This window comes from Dipodomys merriami, unplaced genomic scaffold, assembly GCF_024711535.1.
Source record: "Dipodomys merriami isolate MVZ:Mamm:240054 unplaced genomic scaffold, mDipMer1.0.p SCAF_181, whole genome shotgun sequence".
Lineage (NCBI taxonomy): Eukaryota > Metazoa > Chordata > Mammalia > Rodentia > Heteromyidae > Dipodomys > Dipodomys merriami.
In genome coordinates, this window is record NW_027203171.1 from 54500 (window position 1) to 68458 (window position 13959).

At 40.1% G+C, this 13959-nt stretch overlaps 1 long non-coding RNA gene across 2 annotated transcripts in view; it reads left to right on the plus strand.

Moving 5' to 3' along the window:
• The first annotated feature begins 7373 nt into the window (after window positions 1-7373).
• Window positions 7374-13959, plus strand: part of LOC138830040 (uncharacterized) — a 40773-nt gene continuing 34187 nt past the window's right edge. The window contains exon 1 of one of the 2 annotated variants that reach the window (XR_011372837.1): window positions 7374-7653. This is a non-coding gene — a long non-coding RNA (uncharacterized lncRNA). The remainder of the gene's footprint in view (window positions 7654-13959) is intronic. The other variant, XR_011372839.1, reaches the window with a different exon arrangement.

The window sequence follows — 13959 nt, forward strand, 5'->3', positions numbered from 1 at the left end:
TTGGCTCGGGGGTCTGAGCGTGGGGGAGAACCTGTCAGTCTGAGGGAACGGCCGCTAGGGACCTCCTTCCCTTGCCCCAAGATGACTGGGAATTCGCCTCTGCCTTGGAAGACCCCCGGGTCAACGTCTGCAGGACTCTAAGAGAAAAATCCTCCGGAGGTGAGTAGGGGGGTTGAGTCCCCTGGTAAGTGAATGGTGGTGAGATGTCGCCCTATTCACTGAGACTTGATTCTGTCTTTGTGGCCACATGTTTGTCTTGTTAACTTTAGTGTGTTTGTTTTATGGGGTAGGAAAGTTCTGGGTGAGTGTGGCAGACTCACCCAGCAGACTCTGGATTCAGCTTGCTGAGTGGGAACAGCACAGAGTTCCGGTAGGGATAAACTGGGGCCCATTAGTCCCCAACTCAGCCTTCAGTTCTTGTCTAGTTCTGTTTTTAGAATTGGTACCAGTTTTAAATGTGGATCCTTGGTTTTTGTGTTTATCTGTGTTTTTGTTATTTATTTATTTAAATATCTCTGAGGGAATAAAAGTTCCAGCTGGGCCTAGTCACAGAACTGCTATGCCCACCCTCCCCGCGAGGCATGAAGGGTTACTGGGCTAGTTTGGTTCCCTTCAAGCCTCAGGCTGCACCTTCTCCCAGTGGAGGCTGCTGGAGGACAGGTGAGGGCGTAGAAGGCTGTGTACCTGGATTGGACTTTTCAGCTAGTTCTGTCTAAAATTGGGTTAAAAAAAAAAAATCAGGCCAGTTTAGTCTTAGGTGACTCCCTCCCTCAGCCCTCCTCCAACTCAGAAGAGATTCATAAGCCTCGCTAACAAGCAAGCTCTGTGAAAATGAAGCACAACAAAGGTACCTAGTTCTAAAAGAAATACTGTCTTAAATTTTTTTGTTTAAAACCTTTAGAAAGTGTACGTACAACTGATTTTGATTTTTGCGCGCTTTAAGATCTGTGTGTTTTGTGTGTGTCTGTGAACGTGTTCAAAGAAAAAAAATTGTCAGCATGCTGTAACAATTGGGTGATTTAAATTTAAATTTCAAAAGGTTATGAGGTTTGGACATTACCAAAAATTTTTAAAAATCTTCACATTGTTTTAAATGGCTTTTTAAAAGGTTCTTTAACTTGCAAATTAGAAAATCTGGTATTTTAAAAACTAATATTTTAAAATGCATAAGTCTGTTTATACTGTAATCAAGTTATCTGGCTTAACAAAAATGCATTGGCTGTTTGGGGTCTAATTCCCTTGGCTAAAATTTGGGGATAAAAATTAGAAATTTAAATGTAAAGGTTAGTTTAACACTGTCAAAGATGTTACCTGTTCTATCTAAAACTGTATTTCATTTGAGAACCAAGAGAAGAGACGGGGAAAAACTTAGAAACCAACAGAAGACCTATCTTTAGGGGTGAAGGGTGAACAAGCAGAAGTGCAGTTCAGCTGGTCATGCAGTGGGACAGGCCCTGGGAGGAGTCCAAGCATGATGAGGCAAACTGGCACAAACGCAGTTCATCTAACCCTAAAGAGTCAGATTGGGTGTGTGCCTGCCTATTCCATAGGAGGGGCCAAGTGGCCCATCGTTGTTCTGTCTCTTTTCCCTGCAGATAGGCACTGAAAACATGATGGTTAAAATGAATGATGTGATGATCTGATTAGTATTGCTAAAACTTTCCCTTGGATGTGTTAACATTAAAATTAGGAAGGCCTTAAAAAGAGGGTAAAAAGTTATTTGTATAATGTGGCTTACTTTCAATTATGTTTTACAATTAGGATGTTTTTAAAAGTTATAAAGATGTTAAATCTAGCTTTGTGGTATAGTAAAGATGACTGTAATTCTTGCATTAAGGAAAATTGTCATTTGAGTTTAAAAATCTTAATGTGTGTCTGTTTTAAAACAAGCAGCCAAGAGGCAATGAGTAACACTTGGCCTCAAGATTTCAAGGGATCTTTTCAAAACGCAAATAATAACCAAAGTATAAAATATTAAAGGTGATTAATAAGAGGTTAAAAAAAATATAGGGAATGAATTTTTGGATATAAAATTTAAATGTAAAATTGTTCTTGACATTGGCCTCAATGTGCACAAAGGAAAAATTAGGATTACCAAAATAATTGCTATTCTAGTTTGCTCTTATAGGTTTTTCGAGTTTCCAGCAAGCCCAAAGCAAAGCACAGAGAATTCTTACAAGTTGTCAGATGTAACTTTGACTCTTAATGAGTTTCAGGTAAGAGCATGCTTAAAAGCTACTTCTATGTTGACCACCTTGTTGCTTTTAATTGGAGTAAAATGGCCTTTTGTAAGACTCATTGATCTGCAAACTGGTTCAAAGCCAGCCCGGGCACAAAAAGGTCCCTGTGAGACTGTCACCTCTACTCAGCCAGCAGAGTGCTGAAAAAGCAAGCAGAAATGCTTTGGGACTCACAGTGGCAGAGTACTAGCCCTGGACTGAAGAGTTAAGGGACAGCATTCAAGCCCCGAGTCTGGGACTCAAAGTGGCAGAGTGCTAGCCTTGAGCTGTAGAGCTGAGGGACAGTGCTCAGGCCCTGAGTTCAAGTCCAGCAACCAGCTAAGGAAAATGCCAATGAGGCATTTATCCCAATGTAGAGAAGACACTCCTGGGACAAAAGCAATGGTGGAGCATCCAGAGGCAGTAAGCCACTGCTTGGATGGCAGAAATGTCAGATCCTAGAGTCATTTGTGTGTGGCCCTTCAAAACTGGTCAGAGCCGGGAGGTCATAGGAAGATAGTTTGGAAGCATGCCTAATGTTCATGACTACCTTGTAAGGGACAGGAACTTGCCAGTCCTCTGTGATAGTAAAAAGCTAATGTTATAAAATGTGGGGGGTAGTTTAAATCTTAACCCCTTTATGTGCCAAAAGCTCTAATTGGCGGTAATATTGAGCTGACACCAGTTACATGAAATTCATCTTCTCAGGAAAAAGTTTGTAAACCTGAGAGTGTGTTTCTATTGATATCTGTCTAAAGGCCTGCTTGTCTTAGGCACTTCAGTGCATAGTAACTGGAAATCCACTCTATGTTCACAGCCTAGTTTGACTCTGATATGGTAATAACCTGAGTGTGTTATCAATAGAGGTAATACTCTTAGCCTTAAAATCTAGCAAGCTTCTGCATCACGGTGGTGCCTTAAGGCTGTTCTAAGATAAAGGTTCCGCAAGCCAAAGGAAAAATTGGGCAGTTTTAAACTACAGCCACAAAGATGGTCAAGAAATTGTAAAAAAAGAGGGTGGTAATGAAAGCCTTGGGAAAGAAATTGTAAAGAAAGAAGTAAAGAAAGCCTTGAAAAGGGAATTGGGGAAATTTAAAAAGTAAGGATTGTCTTTAAGACAAACCTCAGAAAGTTTAAGTATGTCGCAAATGGTATGAGTATGTCTTAAAATTGGAGCTTACAAGTACAGCTGGTATATCAGGCGACCAGCTGGTGACCATCCAAGAACGAAGCCTTGCAGCAAGACTGTATAACCTTTTGCTGATAAAAGTTTGTTTTCCTCTACATTAGTCTGTCTGGGCGCTGACAAACTCCGTAAAATCGCACTCAGCATTCCAAAATCGAAGGGGGTTAGACTTGCTTTTTCTAAAGGAAGGGGGCCTATGTGCAGCCTTAAAGAAAGAATGTTGTTTTTATGCTAACAAAACAGGAGTGGTAATCGGGACCCTAGACAAACTGGAAGAAAGATTAAACAATAGACAGCGAGAATTTGAGTCTCAACAAACTTGGTATGAAGGGTTGTGGACTCCATGGTTTACTACCCTAATATCATCCTTAATGGGACCCCTAATACTCCTCATGTTAATCCTTACTGTGGGCCCCTGCATCGTAAATCGCCTAATACAATTTGTAAGGACCGCCTATCGGTCGTGCAGGCCCTAGTATTAACCCAACAATATCATCAACTTAAATTAACGGAGGAATCTCCAGTTGAATGAAGGATTTCATTCAGGCAAAAAGAAAATGGGGGAATGAAAAGACCCCAGACCCCAGAATACGTTCATCCATTGAGCTCTTTAAGAAAAACCACTGCCCCTTCCCCTACATAGCTAAGAGAGCAAAGCAGGACGCAGGCAAGTCATTAACCACTGAGTCACCGCCTGCAGACCTCAGCATGACTCTAACACATGCCCTAAAACCAGGCATTCCTGAAAAATAGCCGACCCTCCCGTCCCTTCCTGTAAAACTTAGCTATAATGGCAGGGTAGGTCAGGAGGTAATAAATCACTTGTCAAAATTAGGGAACGAACAGTTTTGGTGCGTGACGACCAGCACAGACCTGCCGGGGCAAGTACCGACACGTCAGCTTTCCCCCAACCCCACCTGCCCCATCTGGCCAGCTTAACCTGACCAATCCCCACCCTGAGCATAATTTGAAATTAACCAATCAATACTCTGTAACCAAGCATCTCGCTTCTGTAACCTTGCTTCTGCTGTCCATAAAAAGAGGGTGCTTTCAAGCACTCGGCGCGCAAGTCTCCCGATAGACTTTGTCGCCCCGGGTACCCATGTAACCGGTTCCCAGACACTTGACCCGAACCTTGTGGATCTCGTGGTTAAGTGCACCTGGGAGCCGAGGCATGCCCGAATAAACCTTGTGCTGTTTGCATCCGTACAAGTGGTCTCGTTGTTCCTTGGGGAAGGGTCTCTTTAGATCGAAGGACACCCCACGCCGGGGGTCTTTCATAATCATACTTACTCAAATGCATAAGAAATAAATAAAACATAAAGCATACACTAATCACAACATACAATAAACATTTGCATGTAAATATAAATCATGTTTTTAAAATGTATACAAATATTATTTTTGAATTCAGGCCCTAGGAACAGGCCTTTATTGTCTTCCAGGATGGTGATCTTCCCATCCCCCAATGTGCTCCAGATTTCCCTCGACCCTGAGTTCCAATCCCAGGCCTGGCAGAAAAAAATGGCAAGAATTACAAGCCACGGATCCTCATAATATTTTAAATATTTTTAATGTATGTATGTATGTATGTATGTAAGTATGTATGTATATATGTATGCATGTATGCATGTTTGTATGGTTTTATTTATTTTGTCAAGCACAGGGCTTGAACTCAGGTAGTGGCAATTCTACCTCAGCTTTGATCACTCTAGGCTGGGATGTAGCCACTGGACCCACAGCTGCTAATGGGATCAGGCCTTTCAGGGAAAACAATGCACAGAAAAAATGTGGCCTTTTTACGTTTTCTTCCTTTGCACGGTAACCCTCCTAGGTCTGAATGACACTGTTGCAAAGGGTACTTCACCTTGCATTGCTGAAGGTTGGCGGACTATTAGGGAAGCCATAGGCCCACGTGGCAACATAGGACCTGACCAACCAATGGCAGAAACTGGTTCCCATCCATAGGAATAACAATGGAATTTTGTCAATTTCACAGTTGAAAGAGTTAATCATGATGCTCCTATAAAATTAAAGAGTGTTTTCAGGAGTCTGATTGATTTTATTTAATATTTATGAAGCATTAAAAGAATGTTATTATTTACAGGAACACAATAATTACAGGACACTGATTGATTTAATTAATAGTGTAACGATGAAAACAATAACATTAATTACATGGACACATAATACATACCCAAGAATTGGTAGGAATGTAGTCTTATAACAATAACATATAGACATCTCTGGCACTCTATAAAGATATATATTTATTAGTATACTGTCATCTGCATCTCAATCTGTTCATATTTTGTTAACTCCTGGGCTCGATCTCAGGTCCTGGGAACAGCCTGTCAGCTCAGTTTGCCCCAGGAAGGCGTGTTCACACTCAACCATTCATGAATTTGGCCCTGTAGGCCATGAGTTCAGATACCAGCACTCCCAATGAATCGTTGAGTAAGAAGCTGATGCTGACACGTTTTCCTTTTCTGTGAATGTCCTGGTGTCAGATATGAAGTGGAATACATATGCAGGCCTATATCCTATGTAATCAATGTAACCAATGTTCTATGTGTCATAATAATCAGTAAAATAAATGGTCAATACATAAATAAAACAAAAAAATACAATAACTACACTGAATGCAATATGGAGTCAACATATGTATATAAATATAAATATAAGTCATATATTTAAATTGTACATGAATAGGTGGGAATCGATTTCAGGCCTAAGGAACAGACTTGAATTTCTTGACTTCAAGGAGGCCAGATTCCCCTTCCTACACAGTACAACAGTGTTACCCAGACCACGAGTTCAAATCCCAGTCCTGGCAGAAAAATGGCACCTTTATAGTATGTGAGGCCCAATGTGTAACCAATGTTCTATGTGTCATAATAATCAGTAAAATAAATGGTCAATACATAAATAAAACAAAAAAATACAATAACTACACTGAATGCAATATGGAGTCAACGTATGTATATAAATATAAATCAAATATTTAAATTGTACATGAATAGTGGGGATCGATTTCAGGCCTAAGGAACAGACTTGAATTTCTTGACTTCAAGGAGGCCAGATTCCCCTTCCTACACAGTACAACAGTGTTAACCAGACCATGAATTCAAATCCCAGTCCTGGCAGAAAAATGGCACCTTTATAGTATGTGAGGCCCAATTCTTAGGTATTTCATTATTCCTCCATTTTATGAATGTGATTGTTTAAATGCTTAATAAAGTATTAAATAAAATCGATTAGTGTCCTATAATTATGTATAATTTTATCCTAGAATCATTCAAGAACTGCCCATTCAATCATGACATACATCCCATCCCATTTGTATTCATATGGATATGAATGAGTGTCTTAGGATCTCCTGCCATTTGGAGGTGGCAGCCCCAGGATTTGAACTTTGGGTTCTAGCTCCCCCCGCTTAAACCCGAGAACAGGGAACTCACTGTTCTGTCCAAGAACATCAGCAAGACCAATGATTAGGCAGGCACCAGTGGCTATCAACATTCCTCCTTGACGTTTACAAGGCTGTGATGGGAGGATCATGGTCAAGATCACCCTGAGGAGGAAAGTCCTTGAGACCCTGTCCAATTTCAGTGCCAACAAAGCCAGAAGCCCTGTACCTCCAGTGGTAGAGGGCCAGCCTTGAGCAAAAGCAGCTCAGAGACTGTGCCCAGATCCTGAGTTCAAGGTTCGGGACTGGCAACAAACAGACATAAATAACAATCTGTGTAGCCATCCAGCTAAAGTGGTCTCCCTCTTGTCCCCAACTGAATGGGACAGAGTTCCCTGGGAAAAGGGCTGGGAGAGCCCCTGTCAACTTGACTCTGCCCATGCTGATTGCATCACAGGATTCTAGCCACACCCCCATTATTTCATGTTTCTTTGTGACCAATGGGATACAAGAATGGTGTCAACGCCCACATTCCATGATGCCTGGTAGCACCTAGATTCCCTCTTTTAGTACACCACTACCAGCAGTTAAGGAAGGTAGAGGTGGCTGAGTGGTGAGCAAGATACTCAAGGTAACTTTAGAGAATAGTAGGAAATTGACATGTCCCACCCTCCTCCCCCACTTCCTGTGGTGCTGGATTTCAAATCTCAGCGGGCCTAAGGCCCTGACCTGGTCCCTGCCCCTGGTCCTCTGCTCTGGGTCCATGTGTCTGCCATGCCATCGCCATCCCTGCTTGCTCTACCTGGATCAGCTGCCAAAAGCGTCTCCCAGCAGCACAGGTGAGTGGCCGCCCCAACACCATTCCCAACTCGGGTCAGAAACCCCTCTGAGAGCACAATGACCCCCTGCTTGTTTCCTCTCCCTGGCTCTGAGGAGCCACCTTTCTGTCTTGTGCATTTCTGAGAAACAAACAATATATACTTAGGCTGGGCTAAGCTCAGGCGGTCCTCCTATCTGTGACATGTATGCTCCACCAGTCCTGGTCCTCTGTAGTTGGGATGGTAGACATGTAGAGCCATGCTTAGTCATCAGTTTGGATGGATATCACAAAATCTTAGGCCATGGCAGCCGATTCTTGACCACAGATAAAGCTCTGGGTAGGACCACAACCATTGGAACTCAGTCTCTTCACAGGATAGTTGTGAGGAAACAAGGGATTTATATATAGAGATCTCTGAAACATGGCTAGGCACAGAGGGAGTGGCCTTCAGGTAATGTTCTCGCCAATTCTGTGAGCATATGACAGGAAGATACCTGGAAAGGGTTCAGGTGGCCCCTGTTATGAATGGGGCAACCGGTGTGGGATTATGAAACAAAACATGGCTCTCTTTCATCATTACCCTATCCCCATGAGGAAGGGTATCCTTCACTGTGTTGAGTTTTGCAACTGGGGAAAACAAAGCATGGAGAAGCTGGGTGACCTACTTATGACCTCAAGTTCACAGGAAGCTAGGCCTGACTTCTCTACCACGCTCCCTAGTTAAATGGGTGCTGTTCAGTCCACTTTTTGTAGTGGGAAGTCCACTTCTTGCCAGTCATGGGGCTTGAACTCTAGGTCTGGGTGCTGTTCAGGAGCTCCTCAGCTCAAGACTATCACTCTACCACTTAAGCCCACAGCACCACTTTCAGATTTCTGGTGGATCTTTGGAGATTAGAGTCTCACAGACTTTCCTTCCTGGGCTGTCTATGAACCATGATCCTCATTTCTCAGACTCCTGTGTAGTTGGGATTAGAGTTCTGAGCCACCGGCACAGGGCTTAAGTGTACTTCTCACTTTCTTTCTCCCTCTCTCTCACATGAACTGGTTGAATGTATGCTGGAGGAGGTGGCCCATTGTCTCCATGTGGCTAGACCCCATGGTGGCCCTCTCATTCTGGAGATGGGCTGTGGGTCAGGAGCTGTCTCACTCAGCCTGTTGAAACAGCTCCATGAAATAAGCTCCTCTGTACCCTGGCTAGACCATGACGGTTATTCATTTCCATCCAGCTTTACTGGACTTCTCATATTGAATTGTTTTCTACATCATTTTCTAGCACCTGGCCAAAATTATGATACATAGTTACAGAATCAAAATGTCATGCTTTCTTAAGAAATTCATTTAAGATTCTGGGAATGTGGTTTCATGGTACGGTGATTGTCTAGCATGCATGAAACCCTGGGTTCAATTCCCTAGTACCACATAAACAGAAAAACACTGGAATTGGTGCTGTGCCTGAAGTGGTAGAGTGCTAGCCTTGAGAAAAAAAAACAAGCTCAGCAATAATTCCCTAGCCCTGAGTTTAAGCCCCTGGACTGGCAATAAAAAAAAGTATTCAAATATTTTTTCATTCATGTGACTGTTTCTAATATATTTATAAGATGATTTCTTTGTTGCTTTGTATGTCCCACACACACACGTTATAACCCCTGCTTTCACTGTATTTAATGTTGGTATAATTTGTGGAGGGGAATGGAAAAAAAACACAAATCGTTTAAATAGGGATACAGGTGGACCCATTGTAATAATGAGAAGTACAAGTCGTTATGTGGAAAAACGAACTTTACAATTTTGGAGGGGGGTGCAGTAGAGATGGGAGGGATGGTAAGGGATAGGAAGGGGAAACAAAGGAGGAGCCAACAATACTTGATAAGAAATGTACTCATTATCTTGCACACATGTAATTGTAACTCCTCTGTACAGTATTTTCACAATTAAAAAAAACCATTTAGTTAGCAAATGCAAAATAAAGAAACCATACTTTGAACATATAATTGCTCCTTCCATACTGACACCTGACAATAGTCCCTTATTCATGTACTTTACTTATAATAGCATACTCTGTTGATAAAAAAGTTTTGATCATTAGGTCAAAGCAACTGATGCCAGGATTTTGTGTGGTCACTGCTAATCACAGAGAGAAGGGTAGTCTAAGTGACATTTGGAAATCTTTTTGGTCAATCATGGTACCAAAAACGCAGAGGCTAATTAACAGTTGTGACAGAATAGAAGGAATAACTCGATGGAAGGAATAAATGATAGTAATTAAGGTGTACCAGAAAATGTTCTTGAGAACCATTTTTGGTTATTGAAGAACTAGTTATCAACTAAGCTTATTCCTCATTGCATTTAGCAGTCTAAATGACTTAGGCTAGTTCTTAATATCTGTGTGATAAATGTATCTCCTTCTGTGCTGTCCTTTCCTACTCAATCTCCTTTGCTTTCTAAAAATCTCAGTCTTTCTATTTTTCTCTATGAACATTTCCTGATACTAAATACACCTATACAGATGGCAGAGGATGTTAATGTAAGGGTCTCATGAGTCATTAATGTAACAACATGGAAAAGGAGGACATATTTATTGCTATCTCAATTTTTCTGAAAAGCTGCAATGTCATCATTTGGTTCAAATTTCCATACTTTGTCTACATAGTGTCATTAAGTGCACATAAATGAAAATATGAGCCAGGTGCTGATGGTTCACGCCTGTAATGCTAGCTACTCAGGAGATTGAGACTAGAGGATTGTGGTTGAAAACCAGCCTGGTCAGGAAAGTCAATGAGACCTTTTTCTTCAATTAACCACCAGAATCCCAGAAGTGGTGCTGGAGCTAAAGTGGTAGAGTGCTCAACTTGAGTTGAAGAGCTGAGGAATAATGCCCAGGATCAGAGTTCAATCCCCATGACCAACAAAAAAAGTGAAATGTGACTTTAAGTTTCCACAAAAGGAACGACAAGTTCAATAATCTTTCCAAGCAGAAAAAATAATTCCAAAATGATTCAGTGTACCTATTTTTGCTGAATTATTTAAGTTATGGCTTTTTTGCTGGACATAATCTCTTCTTTTAAAAATTGTCAAATATTAGCTTTACAATAAACTTCATCTAATATTTCTTATTTCAAAAGAGAAGTCTATACAGTTGATATCACATAGCTTTCTTACTAGCTTAGTTTAAAGTCAACCCAGGCAGGAGAGTCTGTCAAACTCTTATCTCTAATTAAACACCCGAAATCCAGAAGTGGAGTTTTGGCTCAACAGTAGAGTATTGGCTTTGGGGGCAGGTGGGCAGGAAAGGCAACTGTTCAAGAACAGGGTCCAGCCTCTGGGTTCAAGCCCCACAACCAGCACAAACTAAACAAACAAGCAAACAATAGCAACAGAGATATTTCTTTGGGACCCTCCTTAAAAGAATACTCTTTTAAGAGAAGGGGCTCCTTTTGTTGATCATTCTCACTGGATTCTGCGTTTTGGAATCCTTATTGCTAAGGAGAACTCAGGACCATACTAAGTAATTGATAACTGACTCCTGCAACAAAAGGATCATCACAGGAACGAAATATCCACGCATAAGACATTTTAAAATTTTCATGTCTTTGTTTCTTTGCAGGAGAACACTTTTAAAACAATGTTATTTCTTTTTGTTCTATGCTGGCCTTCAAATAACACATTATTTCTTTTTGTAATATTCAACTAAAAGTTTACAGAAAAGTTTAATATGAGTAAATAACACACTCGAAAAAGTCAGGGACAGAGTTTCCTTCAAGCCTTGGGATTGTTTTCTTGTACAGTAAAAAGGAAAGCACATATTAACTTGAACTTTGTCATTCCTCTATGTTCCATTCCTCTCCTGGGATCAGTTTCCACATCCAGTAACCGTTACTTCCAGTAACAACCAATGGTGCTGCTTGAGGTATAATGAACAGGATTCATCGTAGGGTACAATTGGATTCAACATACTTGTCAATAAATGTAACACACAACATCAGCAGAAGCAGGGACAAGAACCACATGATCTTTATATGGATTTTGAAATCTTTTAATAAGCTCCAATACTCCTTTATGATTAAAAGGTCTGAGAAGCTAGGAATGCATGCAACTTTCCTCAATATTATACAGATTATGCATATGACAAAGAATGTACCTAACAGTGGACACATGAAGACATTAAAATCTGGAATGAATTCTAGACTAAAACTCTTCTACACAGCTCTTTAAAAACCACTTGACCCACAACTATTTTTCTAATAACACAATTGCTAATACCAGAAAAGTCTTATTAATTTTTCTAGCATCTGTTTCTTGAAGATTTGTGATAAGCTGGGCTTCTCAATAAATTCTAAAGCAGAAATGTTTGTCTTGGAGTCTGTGGATGCTTTAAACCTGTGTTTTAATTCACAATGTTACATTAAATAATTTAAGGGTTTTGTATCATTTCAAACATTTGTGGTGTAATGAATGATCTTTGTTAAACATGTATTCTGTAAAGTGCCATAGTCTTTTTATGTGTAGTGTATTTAAATATATATTATATAAAATACATGCACAGATTTGTGTGAAAGATGTGCAATAACAAAGGTGTATATATATATATATATATATATATATATATATATATATATATATAATTTGGAAACTGGACAGGAGTCGAAATGGGGTGTTTCTGTTTTAGCAGTGGAGAATCACACATTTTTTTACCTGCATGGCCTCATCATTAGCGTTAAACAATTTTAATGCTACACAAATCTTATGTGAAGAAATGACTGCTATGAACTCATTTTCTCTTAGGTCTAAAATAAAAGAATCACTCTACGTGAGTGAAGCCAGACCCAGTTAATGCTCATCTTTCATGTGAAATGTGAAGCTCCCATGTTGCCTTTTTCTGTTGGTGTGACAACTAGTAATTAGTACATTCTCACTACGGAGCTATTTCTTAACATAGACCAGGTTAATGCTACACCACTGTTTAAAGGGCTAATCTCACACCTTCTTAGCCATGAGTCTGGCTTACAATGGAGTTCTCTGTGCAATAACTTTTGGCCACTGGAAATCCCTGGCCTCCAGTTGTGTTTGGATACCAATGATTCCATTGGCCCCAAGAGTTGAAGGGATGACTGGGATTTCGACTGAGACTGTGGTGAAACTCCGCCCAAGGCTGAGGGGGTCAAGAAGTGCTTTGGAAGGACTTGGCACCATTTGAAATTCAGTAGCCATTTGAGCCAAATATAAAATTGTATTTACAACTGACAGACTCAATTTGAGCCTTCAAATTTGTGGTTATTCTATTGTAAAGTAATATGTTGTTTATCTATCATTTATTAGATTTTTATGTATATGTATTTTCACAATGTGCTCCTCAGTTTGATTTAAACCAGATTTTGCAAACTCAAAAAATAATAAAATAAAATCTGGAATGAAACAAGGATGTCCACTCTCTCTACTACTCTTCCATATAGTAGTGGACATTCTAGCAAGAGCTATAGGCAAGAGAAAAACATAACGGGGATCCAAATAAGGAAGAAGTAAAATGATCCCTTTGTACAGATGAAATGATCCTGTATTTAGAGACCATATACCTACCTTCCTCAAGTTAGTAAAGGTGTTGCTAACCTTTAGCAATGTAGCAAGGGTATAAAACCCACAAGAATCAGTAGTCTTTCTTTGTTACCAACAATGGGAACATCCAGGTTGAAATCCAAAAAACAATCTCATATGTATTAGCCTCAAAATCAACTCAAATCTAAACAAAACAAAACAACAACAACAAAACTAGGAATTAATTTAACCAAAAATGTGAAGGACCTCTACTGTGAAAATTTAAAAACTTAAAAAGGGAAATTGAAGGACATTCAAGGAAATGAAAAATCTTTCAATGCTTTCACAAATAACATTGTGAAAACTGCACTACTGCCCCCAAACAATTGACAATGCACTACCCATCAAAATCCCAACAATATTCTTCAATGCAGTAGAGAAAGCAATCCAAATTTAATATGAAATTAGAGAATTACAGATGAAAAATTAGGCTTAAAAATGAACTCATGGGCCTACAGTCATCTTACAGACACACACACACACAGACACACACACACACACACACACACACACACACACACACACAATGGAATTCTATTCACCCATTAGAAAGGATGACTTTTCACCAGTTTTAAGGAAAATGAAAGGCTTGGGAAAATTATGGTAAGAGAAAGGAATGCAGATGCAGAAAAATAGAGGTTTCATTGATTCATTCATTTATAGTAGCTAGAAGGTGCCTACAAATCTACAAGTAAACAAGACAGATTCTACCCCTTCCCAGTTAGAATGGCCATTA